Here is a 14,841-nt window from a genome sequence, read left to right as displayed (position 1 = left end):
TCGCTTTGAAATTTTCCATGATGTTCCAGTTATGGTCAAGGACAACGCCTATAATTTTCATTGATGATTAGATAAAAATTTTTGGGATAAAGTGGTTCGAGTCGATCTATAGGCCATGATTATAAGCCGAACATCACAACACAACCCACCGTGAAGGGAATCTGGACAAGTAACTAGAAGTGCTGTACTGAATATTGGGAATATTCGGAATATATGTCAGTGTAAGGAAGAAGTGCTGTTGATCTCTAATCGGGTAAGAGGGTGCAAGTATCACGAAATACTGCCCAGACTCAGAATAAACATCAGCAGAAAGATAGAGTTCCGTATGGTCGGCCCCTTCCGACTATACTGTCCCGCTCATTGGTTTTAATTATGGTCGGTATTGGTTTTTAAATAATTTCCACAATCGCTAACGATAAATATTATAAAAATCATTTAAAGCACAATTTTGCCCATTTTGTTTTGTTTTATTTTTTTTCTGGAAATTTCAATTCCCTATTAAATCACAAAATTAACTTTCCCATCCTAGCCAACCACATTATATTAAATCGTATATTAAACAAAGACATAGAAACCGTAAAGACTCGACAAAATGCATTTTGACAAAATAGTTTATGAAAAAATATCCAGGGGGAATCAGGCATAACAGAGGCATGTTAACAATTAAAACGTAAATACGCGATAATGTGTGTATAAAATCAGAGATCTGCACTCAAAAAATATTTTTTTATTTAATAAGCTTAAGATATAGCATTAACAACGTTTAATATTGTTCTCTCTGTTGTTATGATATCGTAACAACAGAGGAAAAGCCATCTGTTGGGAATTGTTTACGTATCGATTGTCCTATCTTTATACTTTTATGTCTTTGTATTAAAATCGTAGACGTGTGCATGAACCTTTCAGCGCAGATGGTTCATTTATTCATTTTTTTCCCAAATTTGGCCGTGTGCTTAAAAAAATAAAGAAGGTACGAATGTGCTTTTTTGCCATTCATGCACATCTTAGACACAAACCAAACGTCTACTTTGTTACATTATCTGGGGTTATCTACATTTAAATAAATTGCAACATTAAATTAATATAAACATGTATCTGCCACATATGGTCACACAAACATGTTCCTAGCTAAAGTTTCTGTTATACCAATTTGTATCTCTGAGATACTAATGCATCGCTAAAAGATACATGCCGTAGATACATTGTGTTTGTTCTAAACGTATGTTGCAGATACACAAAAGTTGATATGTCGTCAAATGTTATAATGTTAGCGTAAACATTGTAGCATAGTTTTATTTGAACACTTGCGAGTATCTATATATAATCGTATTTGTATCTTTAACATACTGTTTATAACAAAAACAATGTATCTGCGGCATGTCTGTGTGTATTGGTTGGTCGTTGTTATACAAAAAGATAAATGTCTGACATTAATAGAACACATCGGCTATTTAAAGTGTATATTTAAAGCAAACAATTGATTGTAATTAATTATTTGAGTTGTGTTAGGTCAGTTCTGTTTAAACGAAAAACAAAATTAGGGAACAAATTTTGTTTGAGTGATTTTTGCATAAATGCCCTGACTTTCCTTAGATATGTTGATGGTCCAAGAGACATTGTCAATAGAAGTGGTTATTTATGTCAGGGTTTTTGGAGGGCAAAACAAATATTTGCAAAAAAATGTCAATATAGGAATATTTTTCTTACATTTCTCCATATAACGGTTCCGTCCATTTTAAGTATTTGAAACCGCATTTTCTAATCGATCTGGCTAATAGCTGGGCATTTCGGGTTCATAGTGACTAAAATACTTATTCGAAGGAAATTTTTATACCCTCAGCCTTATGGCTAATGAGTGTATATACACTTTGATACGGTGAAAATGCACCTCATCGAAATATTGGTGTTGGAACCCATGTTTCTTTGGACCAAATACGTTTCAGAAAATTTGGAGTCGATTTACACATGTCCGTGCGTTGTCTGTCTGGCTGGTGCGCACGATAACTCTCGAAGGCAGCAACCAATTTCATTCAAACTTTGCAAATTTTAATATTTCTTCTAAACTTAGTTTAAGTTCACAGATATGGAATATAGGTCCACTCTTTCTGGTACCTCCCCCACATAATGGTCAAAATTGTGCTAAAAATTAATTTTATAATAACATGCAAACAAACTATCCGATTTAATGAAACTTTGTACAATTTATTATCTTTACCAACCCTAGATCAAGTCCGAAGATGGGAACTATTGGTCCACTTCTTCTGCTACCTCCCCCACAAATGGTCATGTCCGATATGAATGGAATGTCCGATAAATGTCTGGATAAAGTCAAAAGAAGGGACCCATTGGTCCACTCCTTCTGGTACCTCCCCCACGATTAGTCAAAATTTTCAATGTATATAAAATCAATATCAGGCAAATGGAATGCCATATTTCAACCAAACCTTGCACAACCTATTATCTTTACCAACCCCATTTTAAAACCGAAGGGACGAGATTTTATAAAATGTTATCAACATTCAATCCGTAACCTCTTAATAAAACCATATTTCTTATATAAAACTTATAATAAAATCTGTGTGTAACTCCGAAGACCTCCGCAAACCATAGGCTGGGGGTATATATTTGTCGGCAGCACCGACTGACACTTTTTTACTTGTTAATATAGGCTTATGTTATCGTATAGATTATATCTATACTAATAAATGACTGAAGTGATCGATCAGTCATATGGGTCCAAAGGTGTCGGATAAGGCTGGGTTTTTAAAAATTCTTACTAGAACAGCATGAAAAGTATTAAATGTGGTACCATTTGTATTTGGCGGATTGGACTAGAACTAGAACTCTTAAATTTGAAATGAGGGTCACTGATGGAATGTAGAGGGATTCGAACTATAAGTATCCGAAAAGTACTAAAATGTACTAAAATTGCTACAATTTCGTAGCATGTGAACGAATAGAGCTAAAAACATGAAATTCGGAATGCGAATTAAGGTTGAGAAGTAGGTTCGATATAAGGAGGTGGTTTTGAACTAAATTTGGTACAATTTGAATTTCAAGAAACGGATGGAGCTGGAATCCGAAAATTTGAAATTGACGTTGCCGTCGGACTGTAGGATTGGAATATGTACGCGGACATTTTCGATTTGTACGAAACAGCGTACTTAATTGAGTATACAATGGTGTGCGCTAAGTTTCGAGAAAATCGGTTCAGATTTAGATATAGCTCACATATATATTTTCGTCGGATTTTATGTATATATCTTTCGATTTGCACGAAATTTGGCATAGCATACTGAACAGAGTCTAGAAAGATGTGTGGTAAATTTCGAGAAAATCGGTTTTGATTTAGATATAGCTCCCATATATATTTTCGCCCGATTTTATGTAAATGGTGCACCAAAGTCCCAATATATCTTTCGATTTGCACGAAATTTGGCACAGCGTAGGCAATTGGGTCTAGAATGATGTGTGCTAAGTTTCAAGAAAATCGGTTCAGATTTAGATATAGCTTCCATATATATTTCGTCCTATTTAATGTAAATGGTGCACCAAAGCCTCTATATATTTTTCGATTTGCACGAAATTTAGCATATCGTACTACATTAAGTCTAGAATATTGTGTGCTAATTTTCGTGAAAATCGATTTAGATTCCGATATATATATTTTCGTCCGATTTTATATAAATGGTACACCAAAGTGCCTATATCTTTCGATTTGCACAAAATTTGGCATAGCGTACTGAACTGAGTCTAGAATGTAAAAAATCGGTTCAGATCTAGACATAGCTCCCATATATATTTTTGTTGGGTTTTAGGTAAATAGTGCACCGAGTGACACGAAACTTTGCACAACGTAGCGAATGGAGGCTAGAATGACGTTATTGCGTTTTGTTGGAGATGCAGATGATGCACAGACAGCTTTCTGATTGAGATAAAATTTTGATGATTATAATTTGAATTTTGCGACCTACCGAATAGCGTGTATCAAGTTTGCTCTAAATCGATTTACATAAATTTGTCCGCAAACGATTCTAAACTTACCCAATAGAAATTAAATTTATTCAAGTTCGTTCAATTTCATGTTAATGGTCTTTCGAAAAGTCGACGTCTCTTAGGAAACATATGTAGAATATACCCAAAGTGGTGATGGGTATCATATAGTCGTCCCAGTCCGACTTTACTACTTTACTTACTGTTTTTTCAACGTGAGAGGGTTGAGGATACTGCCTAAAGTAAATCAGGACAAATGAAGTTTCCGTAAAGTGACCTACACCACATATTCAGGATGTTGAAGGTTAGGCAATTTACAATGCCATGGCATTGTCCCTACAGATTTCAGGTATTTCGAATGTCCATATCATGATGCAGGGTACAAACAGTTTGGCCCATATTAACGAAGATTTTGCTTGTTTGAAAATACTCAATATTACCTATACCCTACAAAATCGTATTGGGAGTCGGTCCGTCTCTTAGGAAACATATGTAGAATATACCCAAAGTGGTGATGGGTATCATATAGTCGTCCCAGTCCGACTTTACTACTTTACTTACTGTTTTTTCAACGTGAGAGGGTTGAGGATACTGCCTAAAGTAAATCAGGACAAATGAAGTTTCCGTAAAGTGACCTACACCACATATTCAGGATGTTGAAGGTTAGGCAATTTACAATGCCATGGCATTGTCCCTACAGATTTCAGGTATTTCGAATGTCCATATCATGATGCAGGGTACAAACAGTTTGGCCCATATTAACGAAGATTTTGCTTGTTTGAAAATACTCAATATTACCTATACCCTACAAAATCGTATTGGGAGTCGGTCCGTCCGAATTTGTTGTTTTTCTTATTTTTTTATTTTGGTTAAAAAATCCATGCCTAAAGATAGGCCCTACAAAGTAATGTTTAAAAATCCGTGCCTTGATTTTATCTATTTAGCCCTTAAAGTTCTTCATCATTCATCGGAATAAATGTCGACTTTTCCTTTCATCATTTATCAAATTTCGACAGGACACCGCACATATGTTCTACAAACATTAGGCCAGACAGAAGAAAATAAAATATTAATTGATGAGTGTTTACTTCCGGTGGACAAATTAGATTTCCATTCGGCTAAGTGGTTTTGCATACACTTCGATGTGATTTTAACGACCATCATTGGCAGCGGCATATAGGCACAACTAATTCTATCAATAAACTCCGACACATACAAATACAAAACATTAACAACAAAACCGGAATTTACAAAGTTTTAGGTAGACAGGAAGGACCTACTTGTCTGTCAAAGTAGGAGTAAAGCAATGCAGACTACCACTGCAGATTTATTTGCTCAATAATTTTTCAAATGCTACTTCCCTTGGAACCTCTAGCTAACATGACCCCCGACCTCAAATAACTTCTACCACCACCAACAATTTCTTGCTTTCCTTCAAAACTATTTTCTTTTTACAGTCATTCATTGTGTCAACTTAAAACATTGCCTCCGAACATCGACCACTCATTGGATACTAAAACCAACAAATCAATGACTTTTTCTTCTTCCTCTTCTTGCGCCATTGTGTTCTTCCGTTATGACATGTTTTGTGGTCGACATATTTTTAAGTGCAAAAATCACTTCTCCTATCAGCCCTATTGCCGTGTGCGCGCCTCTATTAGTCTAACCCAGATCTGATTTTTATTGTTGCTTGGTCTCGCCAGTCTCATCGATTGTCTTAGTCAGAAGACACATTTTTTTCTTCTTCTTTTTCTTACCGAGGGTATTTTTTTCCTTTTTTAGGTTTGTTTAAAAAGCGCCACACATGCAATCCGAACGCAAACACACACACCCATACATCCCTGTTGTATCGGTGTAGGCATAATTGTTTGGTTTTCATAGATAACGAAGCAAATTATCAAGTGGATGTCATGTCCATACATACTTACGATTACATCCATTTGATGATACATCGTCCCTATCACTTATGAGTCTATTGTTCTGTCTATATTTGTTTTAAGGAGGTACTGTTTTTGGTGGGGTAAGTAGGGAGCCGTGGTTTCTCAAGGACAGGAAGCGGCATGTGATAAGGTAAATGGTCTATGAAAACGAATGTTAGACGTAGGCTGCAGATGATTTTTGGAGACAGCTGAAATTTTCTATAGTTATCCAGACAAACAAATACAAGTAGAAGCAGACATATATGCATTCAAACCTCAAGCGTATTTTTTTTCTCTTAGAAGCAAGTTTGACAAGCTTTAGCTAAAGCGTGCTGAACATATTTTTGAGGCGATCCATCCGAAATGTTTATATTGCTCAAAAATAAACGGTTCGAAACCCTACACAACTATCACGGAACTCTAAATATCTAAATTCCGAGCCTTGGCAATATTTTGCGATATTTTCTTGACCCTCTTGACCGATTAGAGGCTAACAGCTCTCCTTTCTTACTCTGGCATGTTCTCCGAACCTTGTTTTTCCAGGGTGAGTATTTACGCCATAAGATGTAAGATGAGACCTTTCTGGTACCGTCCTCATGATGTAAAATATAAGAATCCGAATTGACATCAGGAGATAAGATCCTTCGATAAACCACCTCAGGTACATCCTCCATAAAAAGTAGCGAATTGAAGCGAATTGAATATACTATTTAATACAAAATTTGTACATTCTAATATTATTATCAAATCCACGCCTAAAGGTAGGCTCTAAAAATAATTTGAAGACAAACCACACCTAAAGGTAGATCCTAAAAATAATTTTTAAAAACATCACGCCTAAAAGTAGGCCCTAAAAAATAATAAAAAAAGTCCAAGCCGAAAGGTAGGCCCAAAAAATTATTTGTAGACCAGTAAGGAATGTAGTAAAGTCGGATTGGGCCGATTATATTATACCATTCACCACCCTTCACCACTTTGGTATATTGTACATATGTATCCTTACAATTGTATATCAATGTTCCCTTAAAGGAACATTCCGGCAGATTTAGAGTCGTCTGTGTACCATGGGACAAATTTATGGAAAACGATTTATAGCAAAATTGACACACGCTATTCGTTCGTCGCATCTGCACCAATTTCAACAAACCATAATAACGTCATTCAAGTCTCAATTTGATACGTTGTGCAAAATTTCGTGTCAATCGGACAAACATTAGGGGTTTGGTGCACCATTTATGTAAAATCGGACGAATACATATATATATATATATATATAAATCTGAATGGATCTTCACGAAATCATTCACATATCATTCAAGACTCAGTACAGTACGCTATGCCAAATTTCGTGCAAATCGAAGGATATATAGGGACTTTGGTGCACCATTTACATTAAATCGGACGAAAATATATATGGGAGCTATATCTAAATCTGAACCGATTTTCATGAAACTTTACACACATCATTCTAGACTTAATTCAGTACGCTGCGCAAATTTTCCTGCAAATCGAAAGATATATAGAGACGTTGGTACACCATTTACATTAAATCGGACGAAAATATATATGGGAGCTTTATGTAAATCAGAACCGATTTTCACAAAACTTAACACACATCATTCAGTACGCTGTGCAAAATTTCGTGCACATCGAAAGAAATATAGGGACTTTGGCGCACCATTTACCTTAAATCGGAAGGGAATATATATGGGAGCTATATCTAAATTTGAACCGATTTTAACGAAACTTCGCACACATTGTTATAGATTCAATTCAGTACGCTGTGCCAAATTTCGTGCAAATCGAAAAATATTTAGGGACTTTAGCGCACCATTTACCTTAAATCGGACGAAAACATATATATATATAGGGAGCTATATCTAATTTTGAACCGATTTTTTCCAATTTCATGTGCCAAATAAATGAGCTGTGCCAAATTTCATCCAATTCGAATCATAAATGCGATCTGTACTTTGTTTACAATTTAACATGGACATACAGACCGGACGAACGGACGGGCGGACATGCAAAAATCGACTTAGAAAATGATTCCATGCATATTCTCAAAAGGAACCATGTGTCTATCTCGTTTCTTTTTGCCTGTTACAAACATATGCACAAATACATAATACCCTGTGGTACAGTGTGGTGAAGGGTATAAATACGGTTAATCTTTAAGCGGGACTTCACTTTGTCCTGATTTCGTCAGAGCCTAGATTAAAGCAATTATTTGATTTTTTCGAATTTTTCTATTTCTTCTCAGCTTTCTTGTTAATTATGCCTAAAAAATAATCTTTAAATATCCATGACTAAGGTTATGCCTTAAAAATAATTTTTAAAAAATCCACGCCTAAAGTTATGCCTTAAAAAATAATCTTTGAAAAATTCAAGCCTTGCCAAAAATTCAAGTTTTGCCTTAAAAAAATCTTTGAAAAATTCACGCCTAAAGTTATGCCGTAAAAAACTAATTTTTAAAAAATCCACGCCTATAGGTAGAACCTGAAATATACCATTTCTATTAAATCGGACGAAAAAATATATATGTAAGCTATATCTAAATCTGAGCCGATTTTCACGAAACTTAGCACACATCATTATAGACTCAATTAAGGTCGCTATGCCAAATTTCGTGCATATCGAAAGATATATAGGGACTTTGGTGCACCATTTACCTTAAATCGGACGAAAATATATATGGGAGCTATATCTAAATCTGAACCGATTTTCACAAAACTTATCACACATCATTCTATGCTTAATTCAGTACGCTGTGCCAAATTTCGTGCAAATCGAAAGATTTATAGGGATTTTGGTGCACCAAATAAAAAGCTTACCTTTAGGCTTTCTTAAGCCTTGAAGAAATATGTTTAAAAAATCCTCGCCGGAATGTAGGCCTTGAACAAATATGTTTAAAAAATCCACGCCGGAATGTAGGCCTTGAACAAAAATTAAAAAAAAAATCCACGCCTATAGATAGGATTAGATATTTCAAAGCCTATAGATAGGCCTTGAAATATATTTTTAAAAAAGTCCACGAATTAAACATTAAAAATGAGTTTTAAAAAATCCACGCCTGACGGTAGGCCTTAAAAATATTAAACACATTAACAACTATAGATATGCCTTACAAAAATCTACGCCTATAAGTAGGCTTATTATAAAAAACTACAGACCTACAGGTAGGCTTTGAAAAAATATTTATAAAAAATCCACAATATCATCCCTCGTAAGTCACGGAATGGTTGTAGGAATACAAAGATCTGTAGCTTAGAGGAAGCACCTCTCGGTCAGAGGAGGTCAAAATGTCTAAAGTAAAAAACAGCAACTCTTTTTATACCCTCCACCATAGTATGGAGAGTGTATTAGTTTTGTTAGGCTTCAAATTGGTCTGACGATGTTAATATCCTTGTATAAAATCGATCTGAGGACGATAATAAGTAATCCTTTTACGTTTAAAAATATTATTGTTGATGGTAATATTTAATCATTAAGGGCTTCAAATTTATCTTAGGATCAGGAATATTGGATTCTCAGACAAAGCTCCCCTTTAAGGATATGATATTTTTCCGGGACTCTGTAATCCTACCAGAATACATTATGATTTCCTCTGTTCTATAAATTTTGACCTCGTTATTTGAATCCATGGGAACGAATCGTATACCCCACAACATAATTAAGTTCACTTTGGCGACCACATAATAAGTACTTCTCCTGAAAGTTGTCAACAATGTGACGTAATAGTTCGCTAGGAACAAAAAAAAACAATCCCTTACGTCATGACAAGGAATTCCTTTGGTCGATCGAATTGGGGGAGGTTATAGATGTGTTTATAAAATTTTATTATGCTCCGTCATCAACATACATAAAACTTATCCATCAAATGTTATGCTCCATTTTTTGTGTTTTTATTTTGATTTCCAACCCCCTCATTCCTCCTCCGCCCTTTAATTAATATTTGACGTGACGATATGTAAATTTATCCATCAGATTATTTGAATTAAAAATTAATTCGAGAAATCTTATCGTGCCAAAACAAAAAAAAAATGCCACTGAACCTTAACTTCAGAGTGAGGCAATCAATGCAAAACATACAAGCGGACAGACATCCATACATACACATTCGTACCAAAAAATATTACTTAATTTTTTTAGTCAACAAATGCAACATAAATATTGAACATCACGTACAAATGGACGAATGCATATGTGCAAGCACACACACACTCACATACAAACACATGGAAATAACACCACACAAATGTCCATTGAAACATCCATGCAATACTGGTGAAAAAAATATACGTGGGGTCTGACGCGGGTTGCATGAGAGCATAAAAGCCCCCACACACTGTGTGCCGCGGTTCAAACATAGCTGACATATGCACATGTCCATGCACACACACACACATCGAACAAAACTATAATAAAATGTCGAGGAGGACGAAAGCAACAACACCAACAAATGAGAACGAAGAGCATTGACCAGTGTTGCCGTTTTGAATATTTCCTACCAAATTTGGACCGATAACAAATTCATTTTCAGTTTGGTCCTATGGTTGGCCTTTTCGGTCCATTTTCACCGGATGATGAAATTCATGAAATTCATCGAATTTCGAAATATTGGAAAACACTGGCCTCAAGCTCGAATATCCTTAATTTATTGGAAATACATAATTTAGGCGAATTCCGCTTGCATTTTTAATGTTTGGTCCAAAATACCGATTTCGAACGGCAACACTGGAATTTTGACTGGCTACACCCAAAAATATTAAAAACACACAAAATTACAGACAACTGACTATTTGAAATAGCAAAAACAACAACAACTACAATGATGATAATTAAAATACTACAGCCCAAGCAACGAGCGAACAAACGAACCTTCGACGAGTCACAGCCACCGCCAGGACAGCAGCAACAACAACAACAGTGTCATCACAAATCACCAACGAACAAATACGGGCTAAAAAGGAACTGTTGTTTCTTTTTTGGTTTTTGTTTTTGTATTTTCATTATTAGTATTTTTATCATCATTCATTACAAACCAGAACATACACGCACACACACAAACACACAAACAACCAAACCCAGACGCAAATACAAATACACTGAAAATTAAATGAAAGAGAAAACGCAGACAATGTAACAACAAAAACAACAACACCGGCACTAAGTTGTGCAAACTACAACAACAGCAATGAAAACGACACCACACAATGTCAGATGGTAGACGTAGGAGATATACAGGGTCCCTGACTGCTAGCCTGCTGACGACGGCTCTGTTATGGAGTTGGCGCTGCTGCTGCATTATATCCACAACATCCCGAAGAGCAAACATATGCGGGAGTGTTGCCACAGTGGGTTTCGCGAATATTTGGGTATTTTTAAGAATTCTGATGGGGAAGAAGAAAAAATAATATTTTTCAAGGAGCATCGGATTTAAGGATTTTTTTTTATCCACCATCCGAGGAATAGGCGTTGACTTTTATACCCTTCACCACACTATGGTACAGGGTATTATGTCTTTGTGCATATGTTTGTAACAGGCAAAATAAATCGAGATAGACCTATGGCTCCTTTTGAGAATTTGCATAGAATCACTTTCTCAGTCGATTTATGCATGTCCGTCTGTCCATGTATTTTTGTGAACAATGTACAGGTCGCATTTATTATCCGATTTGAATGAAATTTGGCACATGTCACTAATATGGCCCAAGGACGAAACCTATTTAAATTGGAAAAAATCGGTTGAGATTTTGGATATAGCTCTCATAAATAGTTCCGACCGATTTTTTGTAAATGGTGCACCAAACTGCCAATATTGGTCCGATTGAGACAACATTTTGCGCGGAGAACTGACTTAGGTCCAGATAGATATGTGTCAATTTTTTTTAATCGGTTCGGATTTAGATATGGCTCTCATATATAGTTTCAGCCGATTTTATGTAAATGGACCACCATATCATCAATATTTGTCCGATTCACACAACATTATGCACAGAGTTCTGAATCAGGTCCAGATTAATGTATGCGAAGTTTTGTCGGAATCGGTTCAGATTTAGATATAGCTCCCATATATAGTTTCGTCCGATTTTATATAAATGGAGCATCTAAGAGTCAAATTTAGGCCGATTGGCACAAAATTTTGCACAGCGTACTAAATTCATGTATGCGAAGTTTCGCTGGAATCGGTTCAGATTTAGATATATAGCTATCATATATAGTTCCGTCCGATTTTTTGTAAATGATGCACCAAACTGCCCATATTGGTCCGATTGAGACAAAATGTTGATAAGAGTACTGAATTAGGTCCAGATTGATGTATGCGAAGTTTTGTTGGAATAGGTTTAGATTTAGGTATAGCTCCCATATATATCAGATGAATAGGCTTGGATTTTTTATGGAATATTGTTTGAGGAATCATCCGAAGATTAGGCATGGATTTTTTAAAGAATATTTTTGTGCCACCAACCGAAGAATAGGCATGGATTTTTAAGGAATATTTTTTGAGGTACCCTCTGAAAAATATACGTGGATATTGTAAAAATATGTATATTTTAATGATTAGGCGTAGATTTTTTTAAATGAGTCACCGTCCAAAAAACAGGATCTGATTTTTTAGGGGCTCAACAGAATAGGCGTAGATTTTTAAAGGAAATTTTTGAGACAACATCCGAAGAATAGGCGTACATTTTTAAATGATATTTTTTAACCCGCATTCGAGGTGTAGTCACCATCCAAATAATTTTTTTTGATTCACCATCCAAGGAATAGGCGTGGATTTTTTATGGAATATTTTTTGACTCACCATCCAAGGAATAGGCGTGGATTTTTTATGGACTATTTTTTGAGTCACCATATTTTTTGAGGCACCATCCAATGAATATGTTTGGAGTTTTTAGAGATTTTTTTTGAATCATCTTCCAACAAATAGACTTGGGTTTTTAAAAGAATATTTTTTAAGGCTTGGATTTTTGGGACCATGAACAGAATAGGCGTGGAATTTTAAGAAATATTTTTTTTAAACACCATAAACTGAATAGGAGTGGATATTTGCGAGACATTCCGCAGAACAAGCCTTGAGTTGTTAAAGAATATTTTTTGAAGAACATTTCGAGAAAAGGTTGTGTGGATTTCTGAAATCATATTTTTTCAAGGACCTTCCGACCAATAAGCGTGGATTTTTGAAAGCATATTTTTTCAAGGACCTTCCGACCAATAAGCGTGGATTTTTGAAAGTGTATTTTTTCAAGGACCTTCCGACCAATAAGCGAATATCCTGAAAGCATATTTTTCAAGGACCAATAAGCGTAGATTTTTGAAAGCACATTTTTTCAAGGACCTTCCGACCAATAAGCTTCGATTTTTGAAAGCATATTTTTTCAAGGACCTTCTGATCATTGTCTCGCTCAGGAAGATAATACTTGCTACTAGTTTTCTCAGGGCTTATATGCTATTTAACGATCTAAATTATAATATAAAATATAACAGCTATCCAGATCAATGGGTCCCACCCAACGGGTGCTTCATGACGGGTCTCCATTTTTTAATTTCCTAAACCTTTTCACTGCTAAAGAGGACGTGAAAGGGAATGTCATACATATCATTTTGAGCACCGGTGTGCTGTTTGCGCTTCTTCCTTCTGTTCATCCTGGCCATTTTTCACGTTTCTGATCCAGATAATTGCGTGAGTTTGGCGATATGCTTTCTCAATTCTTTTACCATGTTGTCACCCTCTTCGCTTCTCTGGTATTATAGGACAACGACTGTTTCAGTTCGGTTTCGGAATTTGAGTTTGAGTCCCTACTTGCTTCGGATGTTTGGGTCGATATTGCTCTTTACATGGGCCCTTAAACTCAGATCTATTATTGTCCGGTCGATGTGATCTTGATGTAATACCCACGACTAGTGAGTAGTGAGTCATCTGAGCATCATCCTGGTCAGTTTTCGCCTCTGTGTATCAGATAACTGCTTCAGTCTTGCTGTGAGGTTGATGCTATTCCTGTTCAGTTTCTCTATCATCTTATCAGCCTCTATGCTTCTTCGCCATTCTAAGACGACTGTGTTAGCTTTATATTCGTGCTCAAATTTGAAATCTCGAATGGTTGGGTCAAGATTGTTCTTCGCCTATGGACCTGAATCTTATATCCATTTTATCCTGCTTGTAGCGATACCTTCGTCTACAGATACCAAGATGTTTGCTCACGATAGCAGGAAGACGATGGGGTGTGACTCGTGGGCAGATCAACTTCGCCTGACTGTATTGAGTTATTTAGGTTCTGCACCGTAACTTTATTCTTCTTCGTACTTTCCATATTTGTTTAGGGTAACGCCCTTACACCCAGTTTTTGTGGGAACAATGGCCTAAAGGCGGGTGATCAAACTATTCCATTATCTCCAGATTTAAGGTTTTGAAATGTTTTGCAAAATCGACTAAAAATTTGATTTTTTATATGAATTATTGTGAACAGATTAAGTAAAGTTCCGGAAAGTGAATTTTTTGGGCAATTTGAGCTTTGTGATAAAAAATCAAGTATATATGAAGAAAATCGAAAGTCGATCTTGAAAAGTCGACGTTACGATTTTCTCATAGATCAAAAGTCGACTTCGACCTTTATACTTTTCAATACAAAAAGTCGATTAATCGATTAGTCAAAAGTCGCTTTACTTATCTCTAATTGTAACTTAATATTTTTTTTAACACAAACCTCGGATTTTCCCTTAATATTTTTTTTATAACGCACGCCTCGGATAGTCCTTTAAACTTTTTCTTTAAAAAACCGACACCTTGGATGGTCCTTTAAAAATTGTCATTTACAATTTTCATTAAAAACCTGACGCCTCGGATGGTCCTTTAAAAATTGTCATTTAAAATTTTTCTTTAAAAACCCGACGCCTCGTATGGTCCTTTAAAAATTGTACTTTACAT

Source organism: Musca vetustissima, unplaced genomic scaffold (assembly GCF_032173495.1).
Source record: "Musca vetustissima isolate MV318-11 ecotype Yass unplaced genomic scaffold, APGP_CSIRO_Mvet_v1 utg2045, whole genome shotgun sequence".
NCBI lineage: Eukaryota > Metazoa > Arthropoda > Insecta > Diptera > Muscidae > Musca > Musca vetustissima.
This window is presented reverse-complemented; position numbering follows the sequence as displayed.